This window comes from Engraulis encrasicolus, chromosome 13, assembly GCF_034702125.1.
Source record: "Engraulis encrasicolus isolate BLACKSEA-1 chromosome 13, IST_EnEncr_1.0, whole genome shotgun sequence".
Taxonomy (NCBI): Eukaryota; Metazoa; Chordata; class Actinopteri; order Clupeiformes; family Engraulidae; genus Engraulis; species Engraulis encrasicolus.
Window position 1 is genome coordinate 37,592,996 of NC_085869.1, and position 14,327 is coordinate 37,607,322.

At 40.1% G+C, this 14,327-nt stretch overlaps 1 protein-coding gene and 2 long non-coding RNA genes across 3 annotated transcripts in view; all 3 read right to left on the reverse strand.

Annotated features, from left to right (window-relative positions):
* The window catches only part of LOC134461100 (zinc-binding protein A33-like), a 56,803-nt gene that overhangs the window by 34,900 nt on the left and 7,576 nt on the right, over positions 1–14,327 (reverse strand). The gene's annotated exons all lie outside the window — the stretch shown is intronic.
* Positions 4,765–7,335, reverse strand: LOC134461105 (uncharacterized). The gene is made up of 3 exons (XR_010037222.1): positions 7,325–7,335; positions 7,104–7,189; positions 4,765–5,309 (listed from the first exon to the last, which is right to left on the reverse strand). It is a non-coding gene; the product is annotated as an uncharacterized LOC134461105 (long non-coding RNA).
* On the reverse strand, positions 9,328–11,180 carry LOC134461104 (uncharacterized). Its single transcript, XR_010037221.1, has 3 exons — positions 10,590–11,180; positions 9,853–9,949; positions 9,328–9,770 (listed from the first exon to the last, which is right to left on the reverse strand). It is a non-coding gene; the product is annotated as an uncharacterized LOC134461104 (long non-coding RNA).

Genomic DNA, 14,327 nt, shown 5'->3' on the forward strand with positions numbered 1-14,327 from the left:
AAAAGTCCAAGAAAACAAGATGATATTAACTTTAAAACAACATAATACTACTGTTTCAAGTCAACTGGAAGAATTCAGAAATTTATACTTGGTAGAATAAGCCGGATTTGGTACGTGTTCCATTACTCATTGTTTTTTGATAACTTTATTCCAGTCCTGGTGCAAGAATTCAAGGTACTGAGCTTGGGTTGATGGCTTGTGACAATCCAGCTTCCACTTGAACACATTCCAGAGGTTTTCAAGGGGGTTCGGGTCTGGACACTGAGGAATGTTTTTTTAGAGAAGGACAATGCTTAGCTTGGCCAATCAAGGTGTAAATGGAGGACCACCAGATCAATGCCCTGACATGGTCAGCCAAAACTCCAGGCCCAAACTCCCAATAACCTCCTTATCTATAACCAAACAATTACGTCAATTGACAACTTTACTTTCACTTTCAAGAGTTGGAAAAGCAAACCACTCTCTCCATGCTCGTCTGTGTCCAGTTCTTTAAAGGAAATCATTTTCACCTCTACAATCATTTCTATGCTGAACTACATAATACAATATGCATTACCACAGTCTAACGTTCCGAAATCTGTGATGAAGTTCTAACATACCAGGATAGTTTGCAGGTGTCGTGTTGAACTCAGCAGCTCTCTGTCACTCTGCTCCACTTCCTCATTCAGGGAGGGAGGGGCTGGGCAGGACCTGGAATCTGATTGGACAATCTAAGTGCACGTCTGTCCCTCTGTTGGTCAGATGGTGAGAGTGTTCAGTACAGTCATAATCATTTCAACACACCCAGGTATGGAGGAGGGACTAACAGGACTGGAACCTGATTGGCCAATGTAAAGTAACCTACACACTAACACATCAGTTCCTGTTCTGTGTGTGTCACTGCCTATCGGTTGGCAAAGTAGGGAGAGGTGAGGGTAAAGCACAGCCAGTGAAGGAGACATGCTGTATGTGTATAAGACATGGTGGGGGTTAAAGATGTGACGTCTCATGTTAATTTTTATTTACAGACCTGTACTCATTCTTGCACTGAGAAATCTCTCTCTCTCTCTCTCTCTCTCTCTCTCTCTCTCTCTCTCTCTCTCTCTCTCTCTCACACACACTCACACACACTCACACACACACACACACACACACACACACACACACACACACACACACACACACACACACACACACACACACACACACACACACACACACACACACACAAAACTCTACATTTGAAATGAAACCAACCAATAACCATCACGAGATGACATTGTTGACCTTGCTGAATCAAAACCTGCACTGTACACACACATACGCACAGAGAAGCAGTTGGAGTGTGAAAACACTTTCCCATTTAAAAGGTGTGTGTGTGTGTGTGTGTGTGTGTGTGTGTGTGTGTGTGTGTGTGTGTGTGTGTGTGTGTGTGTGTGTGTGTGTGTGTGTGTGTGTGTGTGTGTGTGTGAGAGTGTGAGTGTGAGAGAGAGAGAGAGAGAGAGAGAGAGAGAGAGAGAGAGAGAGAGAGAGAGAGAGAGAGAGAGAGAGATTGAGAGATTTCGAAGCTGTTGACACGTAGTACACATTTGTTTTGGCACCTTCTCTCCTCTGTTCCAATCCAGCTGATCTCTGATCCTCTGGTGCCTCTGGTCTACACTGAGCAACACTGGGTGGTGTGGAGTGCAGTACTTGGTGGTGTGGAGTGCAGTACTGACTGGTGTGGAGTGAAGTACTGACTTGTGGAGTGCAGTACTGACTGGTGTGGAGTGCAGTACTGACTGGTGTGGAGTGCAGTACTGGCTGGTGTGGAGTGCAGTACTGGCTGGTGTGGAGTGCAGTACTGGGTGGTGTGGAGTGCAGCACTGGCTGGTGTGGAGTGCAGTACTGTCTGGTGTGGAGTGCAGTACTGGGTGGTGTGGAGTGCAGTACTGACTGGTGTGGGGTGCAGTACTGACTGGTGTGGAGTGCAGTACTGGGTGGTGTGGAGTGCAGTACTGGGTGGTGTGGGGTGCAGTACTGACTGGTGTGGAGTGCAGTACTGACTGGTGTGGAGTGCAGTACTGACTGGTGGAGTGCAGTGTGCTTGATAGATGCTCCCATCGTGCCAGAGAAACCAGCAGTTTGCTGTGTTGGATAAGTCCCTGTTACCTTACATTGGGCAGACTCAGCTATGACGCCCACTATCCAGAGCTGGTTGCCCCTCTACCTCCATCTCCCATATGTGGGTGCCCAAGGCCAGACGTCTTCCTTACACTGGACACACACACACACACACACACACACACACACACACACACACACACACACACACACACACACACACACACACACACACACACACACACACACTGTTGCAGTGGTCAAATACCTGGATGGACAATACTGTACACTTACCGAAGGGGCGCTCCCGGGTCTGGTGGACTCGTTACATTTGGGGCACTTGTAAATTAATATTTTAAAAACGTTTTGGTACAATACTAATCAGATGTCAAGTGGACAAGGCAGAGTGTGAAATATGTGGAAAAAGGAGTGCAGATAGCATTTGGGCATTCCGTTATACATCGATGTTGCAACCTTGCGCCAGAAGAGCACTAGTGGCTTCGGTAACACTTTATAATAAGTACCCCTTTTTGAGCATTAGTTAACCCTTAGTTAAGCCTTATTTTAACATTAGTTAACCCTTAGTGAAGCACAAGTTAGTCATTATGTAAGTATTATTTCTTATTTCTTAATCATTAACTACTACCGTTAGTAAATGGTTTGTGTGTACTGATGTAACTGTTCGCTAAGCAAAGTTAAGCCTTAGTTAAGCCTTATTTTTAACATTAGTTAACCCTTACTGAATCACGAGTTAGGCATTATGTAAGTATTATTTCTCATTTCTTAATCATTAACTTCTACCGTAAGTAAATGGTTTGTGTGTGCTGATGTAACTGTTCGCTAAGCAAAAGTTAAGCCTTAGTTAAACCTTATTTTAACATTAGTCAACCCTTAGTGAATCACGAGTTAGTCATTATGCATTTCTTGGTAATGATTCGTTTATGGTGATTGAACTTTCTGATAAGCATTAGTAAACCATCATTAAAATGTCAGATAACCCACCTTTATTTATGAAAAAACATTATCTCTTTGTTGCCTCCTACCACCTAACCATTACCAAGTACTATTAGGCATGTATGGCAACGGTTTGTAAACTCTTGCTTTAGCATTAGTGAAATCTTAATTAACCCTTTTGTAATGGTTAGTGTGTGATGACTGGTAACATGGCAAACAGTAAGTTGAGGCTCATGTGACTGCCCCTCATGGATGTTTCTGGACATTAACAAATGACTTGATAAGCATTGCTTATGCATTATCAACGATTTATAACCCATTACTTAAGTATATCTGGGGAACTGATCTAAAGTGAAAACCTTCCCATGCTTTACAACACATTAACAAATGACTTGTTAAGCATTGCTTATGCATTATCAAAGATTTACAACCCATTACTTAAGTTTATCTGGGGAACTGATCTAAAGTGAAAGCATGTTATGGCTTCACAACACATTAACAAATGATTTGATAAGCATTGCTTATGCATTACCAAGGATTTATAACCCATTACTTAAGTATATCTGGGGAACTGATCTAAAGTGAAAACCTGTTAAGGCTTTACAACACATTAACAAATGACTTGATAAGCATTGCTTATGCATTATCAAGAATTTTCAACTCATTACTCACTCATATCTGGGAAACGTTTAAAGTGAAAACCTTTCCATGCTTTCCAAAACATCAACAAATTACTTGATAAGCATTGCTTATGCATTATCAAGGATTTATAACCCATTATTTAAGTATACCTGAAAACTGATCTAAAGTGAAAACCTGTTAAGGCTTTACAACACATTAACAAATGACTTGATAAGCATTGCTTATGCATTATCAAGGATTTAAAACCCATTACTTAAGTATATCTGGGGAACTGATCTAAAGTGAAAACCTGTTCAGGCTTTACAACACATTAACAAATGACTTGATAAGCATTGCTTATGCATTATCAAGGATTTAAAACCCATTACTTAAGTATATCTGGGGAACTGATCTAAAGTGAAAACCTGTTCAGGCTTTACAACGAATTAACAAATGACTTGATAAGCATTGCTTATGCATTATCAAGAATTTTCAACTCAATACCAACTCATATCTGGCAAACTTTTAAAGTGAAAACCTTTCCATGCTTTCCAAAACATCAACAAATGACTTGATAAGCATTGCTTATGCATTATCAAGGATTTATAACCCATTACTTAAGTATATCTGGGGAACTGATCTAAAGTGAGAACCTGATAAGGCTTTACAACGCATTAACAAATGACTTGATAAGCATTGCTTATGCATTATCAAGGATTTAAACCCCATTACTTAAGTATATCTGGGGAACTGATCTAAAGTGAAAACCTGTTAAGGCTTTACAACGCATTAACAAATGACTTGATAAGCATTGCTTATGCATTATCAAGGACTTACAACTCATTACTAACGCATATCTGGGGAACTTTTAAAGTGAAAATCTTTCCATGCTTTCCAAAACATCAACAAATGACTTGTTGAGTATTGCTTATGCATGGGAGGCAACATCTGAGAGATCTTACTATTCTCATCAAAAATATTTACAAACCACTTACACAATACATTTGAGATGTGAGATGATGTGCTTCATGGTAACGGTGACACAAGACAGACAACTTCAATATCTTTAACTATTTAATTTTTAAAAGTAACAGTTATCAGCTTAAACAGTAACACAATGAAGAAAGAGAGATGAGGACTAGCAAAACGAAGAGATTAGATGAGGGGAGAGCTTGTGGAGAAGAGAGGTAGGCAAGAGAAGAGATATTTGCATTCATTAATCAAAATTTTCTACAAGGGCCGGTGGCGTTCATGTGTGCTTCGGATGTCAGTGTTTGGTATTTACGTAATTACCACATGAACGCACAATTAGGAACTGTACTGCATTTAAAAGATATTTTCTACTGGGCAGCAGCAGCGAGCCCGTACTTTTGAGCTCAGCCACTTTGCACTGTAGTTCAGGATTTCCCAAAATAGTTTTTATAATAAAAATATATTGAGAGTCTGTAATAGTGATCTAAAGTGAAAGCTGTAGAAACTGCATGATGACTTCTGTTCAGCTATGAAAATACTCCGGGTGTCGGCGGGCGTTATGGGAGAGAGGTGGCCGGGCGTTCACGGCCGCTATGGGAGATAAAGGGTTAAAGGAACTTCTCTGACGATGATGGTCCTTTGTAAAAAGTTTCAGGGGTAAACTGCCTTCATGATGCTACCTGTGAGGAAACAAACAAAAAAAGCACAGTTTTCAATTATGGGTAATATTATTGGACACAAGTCATGTAGAAAGCAATATGCACTAAGAAGCAGGAACTCAGACCGTTATCGACTTTTTCCATATACAGTCCCTTCCAAAGGGTTTGGAACAGAAAGGCGCATGACATTGGAGTACATCTCGTCTTATTATGCCATAGGGTCATTTCACGTGAAATCAGACACTTTGGGACCCGACCGACACCAGTGTTAATTTCGTGACGAAATATTTTCGCCATAATTATCGTTAACGATTGTTTTTCCCCTGACGACAATAAAACGATAACGAAAAAAACGGCATGGGTTTGTACGAAAAATATAACGATATTGATTTATATTTTCGTCAAAAAAATAAAAATGTGACTACAATACCATCAGAGACGAAAACCAATAGGAAGCATTTTTGTTAATATGTCACTGAAACATTGAAAAAGAATTTCCTGATCTTTCGCAAGTCGCGACCCATCTGCTCCGCGTCTCCCTCCCCTCCCTCACACACACAAACACGCAGGCACAGTGACAGGCAGCGTCGGTGCTGCACGCCCGTGACCTTTTTATAACAGCAGTAGCCTACTTTTCAGGGCAATCCTGGCTGGACAAAAATATTGTTGCCCATTTATCCATGACGAAGAAGTTTATGCAGTCATGAAATAGTGGTGGTGCTGTCTGTCCTAAAGTAGCAAACATCTTTCTCTAACGATGCCTTTTTTTTCTCCACTCCCAGTCGCTTTCATGAACCTGCTACCCGACGGTCGTTGTCTGATCTTTTTTCAATGTTCGCTAATGTTTGTAATTTAAGGGTCTATGCGTTGGTACAAGCCTTCTGATAAGAATCACTTTAGTGCTGATCGCAAAGGATTCGGAAGTGTGGAGTTTTGCGACTTGTTTCAGTCAAGGACACTGAAATAGGAAGTAAACGGCCTTTCCACGCTTTCATATGCGTTTTTCCAATAACATCTTGCGAATGCATGCAACATGGACACAACCATGTCAACGAGAGCGCGTATGCCGTCACAACTTCGAATCAAGCAAATAATATGCAACAGCTTGCATTACGCGCACGAGGGAGAGAGAGAGAGAGAGAGAGAGAGAGAGACGTCTTCCAACAGGTGCCTGTAGGCTACCCCGCGACGCTCTTGATTACTGGTATACCCACAAGTATTTTTTCATAACGTGCAGTCCCGTTTTTCCCCCGAAGTCGTAAAATATCGACAGAGCTTTATGAGTGTCGTGGCCATGATTTTTTTTACACATTGGACGCACTGGCTTATAAGACACTCTGGCAGTTTTTGACAATATTTCATGATTACAATATGTAATTTTAATCATTGATTTCCCCAAATTGTATTTTAGTTTGAAAATTTTATAGAGAAGTGTAGACAAGAGGAAATGAATGTAATATTTTGGTTGACTAAAATTATTTTAGATTTCGTCGACTAAAATTGTATGAATTTTAGTCAGCTAAAACTAGACTAAGACAAAAATGATTTAGATGACCAAATTGTGACTAAAACTAAAATTGCATTTTCGTCAAGAGACTAAAACTAAATTAAAAATTCCTCTCAAAATTAACACTGACCGACACAGATTTCAAATCATACTTGCTGTGCCTGTTTAGTAGCAAGGTAGCACCCCAGAACTGCATTTGTGCGAATCTGACAATTGTGCCAATATTAAGGGAGAAACAGACTAGCGAAGGTTTACATATGAGGGTAGGGTATAGTCTACATGTTTCTGACATTGGCTCAGCAACTCACCCTATTGGACCATCCTCCATTCCTGGTTCCATCCCCCTGGGTGCTCGGTGCTGGCTGTGTCAACGTGCATGGGTGGCTACCCAACACTGTTCAAAAACATGATGAGATTTAGATGAGATTTAATATCAGACAAAATATTTATTACATATCACTAAAAGCAAATACTGTGTCAAGCCCTACATAGCCTAAATAAACGAAACAGTGCCAGCATGCATACTTACACTGGGTCTGCATCAGGGGCAGTGACGTGCACTGGGATTTATGGCTGGTGAGGCAACTTTTTCAATATCAGATTTTCAAATAAATAATTGCCAAATAGGCCTACCGACAAGTTCCATATGTCGTAGCAGCTTTCTTAACATAAGATAGGCCTACATATTTTGACATACTGCATTTCCGCAGAGAAAATGCTATTAGATCTCTCTCTCCCTCTCTCTCTCTCTCTCTCACACACACACACACACACACACACACACACACACACACACACACACACACACAGGATTCAGTGGTCCAGACTCGGCGTTGGCGCAGGGGGCGTAGGTAAACAACGGTGGGGCAGTGCCATTTAACAAGTTTGAGTCAAGTTCACCATATAACTTAGTTCTACCTAGGCTACCTACTGCACAGGCTGCGCTACTAGGCCTGCTAGGCCTACTCCTCCTCCCCTACACCAAGATGTCTGTTAGAAAGGTGGACACCACATTCAGATCAGACGCGATATGTGTCCAGGATTATACTGTATTTTATAGGCCATCAAGATACAAGGCCATTCTCAGTGTTTTCTGGTCTTTGAAAGAGGGGACGCTGATAACCCCAAGCCACACGAGCATTTTGGACAAAAATGTTCTTATGGTGAATTTTGAGGTCTGCTTATCAGCGTTCCTTTCACTCCACCACTCGAAAATACAGATCCGATGCTTGCGTTGTAATAGGCTACCGCTTACACAGCAACAATTCACATTATGCATTCAACAAGAGAATATCACCCCACCGGGATGATCCTTCTGGTAGCCTGTGGAATAGATAATGAAGCCAGACGTGGCCGTGATCATGAACAGCTACCACCTCCGGTAGAAAAGACTAGAGTAGACAGAAAATAGGCACGACATGGTGCGTCATTTGAGGACACTCCTCCTGAGAACCGTCAACTATCCCACTCATCCACATCATACCACTGCTGACCCAAACTCAACCTAAATAGGCTAAACAATAGTATTATACAATGACGCTGAAATATTCAACAGTCGTTCATCTCGAGGATGGACATTTCAAAGAATGTCAGACGAGCCGAACCTCAAAGCGTGTATTATACAGCGTTTGATTATTATCATTTTAAACTGCCTCGTTAGGATAGCAAGCAACGTTATCACTTGGGCATACTGGGACTGGCAAAGTGAACACACAGCCGCAAACCAAACCAAAATCCAGGAACCCACAACCCCTAGCACCTATTAGTTCGTTCTGTTGCCAAAATCACTCGTGATGAATTATTCTTTGAGACATGTAGCCATTAATATGTCATTCAAAACATTCTCTAGTTGCAGGTTCAGATTACGCCTGAAATGCATATGTGAAACATAGCTACTGTAAAACCAATGCAACCGAACTATTTTTCAAACAACTCTTCCTTCATCTTGACAAAATCAAATAAAACTTAGACCCAAGTCAACGCCACGGCGGGCAAATGTAATAATCAAATTTCCTTACCTTGAAATGTTGTCTTGATTACAGGGCTTCTCGCAATAATATTCTCACGGTTTGACATATCCAACCCAGCTAGCAAACTGCTAACGTTGTTTTGCTTGTTGCCTCCCATTCCACATAGCCAGTCTTTTCGGTTGTACCACTCACTGTGAAATAATCAAATAATATTCTGTCCAATCTCCTGAATCAATTTCCTCAGCTCTGGTGTCGGTCGTCCATTCTTTATCACGTCTTGTTTCCCTTGGAAATCCAACTTTGAGAATGATCTTAGTTTCGTTATGAAATCCACTTCCATGGTAGCAGTCAACGTGAACAAGCTAGCCAACACTAATGACTGACTGCTATGACGTCACTGACAAAGCTAGACTCAACGGCAGAATGAGGGTGAGGCCAATGTGTTGCTCGCCGCACTACTCTATTTTTCAATGGGGTTATGTCAAAGCGCTCAGAGTAAAGAAATGTAGAAAATAGTGAAAACAAATATCAGGAAAATGAGGGCACACCATACATATTTCTATTAAGTGTATAAAAACGTTTAATACAATATTACGAATTGCATACACAGAACGAGCAAAATGGCGCATGCGCTGAAGCTTGTTACTGAGGGATTGCGCAATCTGCGGTGAGGCCAACTCAGGAGTTGGCCCAAATTCAGTGTATTCGGAGCAGGAGGTGGGAAAATAGTGCGGTTTTGGCCACAAAAATGATTGAAAATGATTGAAACTGTTTAAATACTGCAAAAATGGTAGTTATGGTAAATATGCTCGAAAACAGTAGTTATTATTGTTACTATTATTCACATTTACTGCATCTCATCATTCTCATGAAGTCTAGAAGAGACAGGTGAGGCACAGCCTCCCCTGCCGTATTGGAGTGCACGTGCCTGATCAGGGGGCACTTCCAGGAGATCTGGTCAATACTGTGTCACTGGTGTCAACAGTGAGTGGGCTGAACGTTCATCTGTACAATGTAAACAAACATTTAATTATTTCCCATACACCTAAAACAATTACATGTGTATGACATTAGCTCACTAACTCACCCTATTGGGTCATCCTCCACTCCTGGGTCCATCCCCATGTGCCATGGGTGCCCGCTGCTGGCTGTGTCAACATGCATGGGTGGCTGGCTACCCAACACTGTTCAAAAACATGATGATTTAGATGAGATTAAATGTCACAAAAACAATGCCAGCATGTATACTTAGGCCTACACTGGGTCTGCATCAGCGGGCACTTGCACTTATCAAATTATCTGTCATGAGCCAACAACTGAGAGAGGAAAAAGTCAAGTCACAATTTAGCTTTCATGACAGTAAATTACTACATTAGTGCAAATAAATACATCAGCAGGTTCACAACGCCATTAATTATTTCTGAGGTCAGCCTACTGTAAGAAAGCTTGGGACAAATCATTCATGCAGTCATTTCAGAAGTCAGTAGGCTTAAGCTTACCTCATCTAAACATACAAAAAACAACATGACTCACTACAAAGACCTCAGAAAAGAAACTAACTTACATTTATGGTAGTCCAACACCGTTAGTAATGTGCCAATCTCTTTGCCTACATCTGCAAAGCTACTCAACGTGACACCTCCTCTCAGTTTGTTTACATCCGGCGTCCACCTCTCCCCAATGCAATGAATTAGCTATGCACGATGGGCATGAGATTGTGTATCTTGCAAGCGACAGGGATTCATCTTTCAAATGAGAAAGGACTGTGCAGGCAATTGCATGTATGTTCAGTGAATATCAAAACATTTTAGCAGCCAAACTTACTTGGATGCAACAGCAGCAGCGGCAGCAGCAGGAGTAGGCAGTAGACAGCAGCAGGCAGGCAGCTCATCGCATGCTCTTCTCGCATCGCTCCAACTTCTCGTGTCAACTTTGATTAATACTTCCGACACTGTCAACATCCACATGCCAATACGTCCGCGAAAACACCTTGAAATGACGACTCTTCTCCGTTTAGACTTGTAATTGTCCTTCAGCAATATAAACCGTGAACACTGAACAAGACACTACTTCCTCAAAGTTTAATGTGTCCCCTCAAAGAACGTCCCCTGGAAACACTGATCACAAAACAACATCCGGTCGATTAACCACTTCCTGGAATATTTGAATTATCCTCCTTGGAATTATCAGAGACGATGCTAATTAGAATAGAGAATCTTTGGTATTACCCCTGTAATTAAGAGATCAGAGATTTCTAAAACTAGTGAAAAAGAGTTACAAAGTTAATTGTGTTTCCTGCTGGCCATTTTCGGTTGTTTTGACGGAGAGTAATGAGTATGACTGAGCTGTATTTTACCGCGATTTCAACGTTGTGTCATTTCAACAGTATTCTGGTCAAGGTAAAATAAAATAATATATATATATAGGCCTATATTAAAAACGTTAAAAAAAAACTAAAAAAACAAAAACAAACAATGTCACTGTTAGTTGTACAGCAGATACCCACACATATGAGGTATCAAAATTATGGTTGAGATGTCTAGTTTTCAAAAAAAAAAAAAAACTTGGGTTGGACTTTCAGTTATGGTGCTGTTGTTTACAAATTGTGTCAGAGTGAATTCTGAGGGTTAACATTACTTGTCCACCTAAGCAGTTGTATGTCTCTATGCAAGTGGGTGTTTGAGTACTCTATTAGTTGTAGAGAACAATAGGCCTATTGCTTAGAAAATTTTGTTAACTAGCATGCTAACTAGCGATTTCTGCTATTTTGCTCTGTGCTTGCAATGGCTCAAATGGAGGGGAATGGTTTGCGCTTAGTGTAAGCTTAATCTACCTTTTGGCAGTAGCCTACAAATAACAAAATTAATGTTTAAACTGTGCTTTTTTATTTGTTTCCTCACAGGTAGCATCATGAAGGCAGTTTACCCTTAAAAAAAGGACCATCATCGTCAGAAAAGTTCCTTTAACCCTTTAGCTCCCATAGAGGCCGTGAACGTCTGGCCACCTCTCTCCCATTACGCCCGCCGACACCCGGAGTATTTTCATAGCTGAACAGAAGTCATCATGCAGTTTCTACAGCTTTCACTTTAGATCACTATTACAGACCCTTAATACCTATATTTTTATTATAACAATTATTTTGGGGAGATCCTGAACTACAGTGCAAAGTGGCTGAGCTCAAAAGTAGCCTACGGGCTCACTGCTGCTGCCCAGTAGAAAATATCTTTTAAATGCAGTACAGTTCCTAATTGTGCGTTCATGTGGTAATTACGTAAATACCAAACACTGACATCCGAAGCACACATGAACGCCACCGGCCCTTGTAGAAAATTTTGATTAACGACTTTACGAGCTGATGACGTACACAACAGCTGGCTCTACTCTCACCATGGCAACCGCTAAGTTGAAATACTCAAAAACCGGCATTCAGTATGTTCAGATAGTCATGGTAAATGACTGTCAGAAAATATTCAGCATTTTTACCTTTTGACTTCCTAATTCATTTGCTTGCTGTAGCTGATGAACAACAGTCTATTATTGTTTTATTAACAAAAAAAATGGCCAGAGTCTCACTCTGGTCCACCATCTTTAAGTTGTAAACAACAACAAAATAGCACATGAACGCAACGCACTTGTAAATACCACTTCACAACTAGATAATATCTACTAGATAAGACTGAATGCACTATATCTCTTCTCTTGCCTCCCTCTCCTCTCCACAAGCTCTCCCCTCATCTAATCTCTTCATTTTGCTAGTCCTCATCTCTCTTTCTTCATTGTGTTACTGTTTAAGCTGATAACTGTTATCTTTTAAAAATTAAATAGTTAAAGATATTGAAGTTGTCTGTCTTGTGTTACCGTTACCATGAAGGACATCATCTCACATCTCAAATGTATTGTGTAAGTGGTTTGTAAATGTTTTGATGAGAATAGTAAGATCTCTCAGATGTTGCCTCCCATGCATAAGCAATGCTCAACAAGTCATTTGTTGATGTTTTGGAAAGCATGGAAAGATTTTCACTTTAAAAGTTCCCCAGATATGCGTTAGTAATGAGTTGTAAGTCCTTGATCATGCATAAGCAATGCTTATCAAGTCATTTGTTAATGCGTTGTAAAGCCTTAACAGGTTTTCACTTTAGATCAGTTCCCCAGATATACTTAAGTAATGGGGTTTAAATCCTTGATAATGCATAAGCAATGCTTATCAAGTCATTTGTTAATGCGTTGTAAAGCCTTATCAGGTTCTCACTTTAGATCAGTTCCCCGGATATACTTAAGTAATGGGTTATAAATCCTTGATAATGCACAAGCAATGCTTATCAAGTCATTTGTTAATGTGTTGTGAAGCCTTAACAGGTTTTCACTTTAGATCAGTTCCCCAGATATACTTAAGTAATGGGTTATAAATCCTTGATAATGCATAAGCAATGCTTATCAAGTCATTTGTTGATGTTTTGGAAAGCATGGAAAGGTTTTCACTTTAAACGTTTCACAGATATGAGTGAGTAATGAGTTGAAAATTCTTGATAATGCATAAGCAATGCTTATCAAGTCATTTGTTAATGTGTTGTAAAGCCTTAACAGGTTTTCACTTTAGATCAGTTCCCCAGATATACTTAAGTAATGGGTTATAAATCCTTGATAATGCATAAGCAATGCTTATCAAACCATTTGTTAATGTGTTGTGAAGCCATAACAGGCTTTCACTTTAGATCAGTTCCCCAGATATACTTAAGTAATGGGTTGTAAATCCTTGATAATGCATAAGCAATGCTTATCAAATCATTTGTTAATGTGTTGTGAAGCCATAACAGGCTTTCACTTTAGATCAGTTCCCCAGATATACTTAAGTAATGGGTTGTAAATCCTTGATAATGCATAAGCAATGCTTAACAAGTCATTTGTTAATGTGTTGTAAAGCATGGGAAGGTTTTCACTTTAGATCAGTTCCCCAGATATACTTAAGTAATGGGTTATAAATCCTTGATAATGCATAAGCAATGCTTATCAAGTCATTTGTTAATGTCCAGACACATCCATGAGGGGCAGTCACATGAGCCTCAACTTACTGTTTGCCATGTTACCAGTCATCACACACTAACCATTACAAAAGGGTTAATTAAGATTTCACTAATGCTAAAGCAAGAGTTTACAAACCGTTGCCATACATGCCTAATAGTACTTGGTAATGGTTAGGTGGTAGGAGGCAACAAAGAGATAATGTTTTTTTCATAAATAAAGGTGGGTTATCTGACATTTTAATGATGGTTTACTAATGCTTATCAGAAAGTTCAATCACCATAAACAAATCATTACCAAGACATGCATAATGACTAACTCGTGATTCACTAAGGGTTGACTAATGTTAAAATAAGGCTTAACTAAGGCTTAACTTTTGCTTAGCGAACAGTTACATCAGCACACACAAACCATTTACTAACGGTAGAAGTTAATGATTAAGAAATGAGAAATAATACTTACATAATGACTAACTCGTGATTCAGTAAGGGTTAACTAATGTTAAAAATAAGGCTTAACTAAGGCTTAACTTTGCTTAGCGAA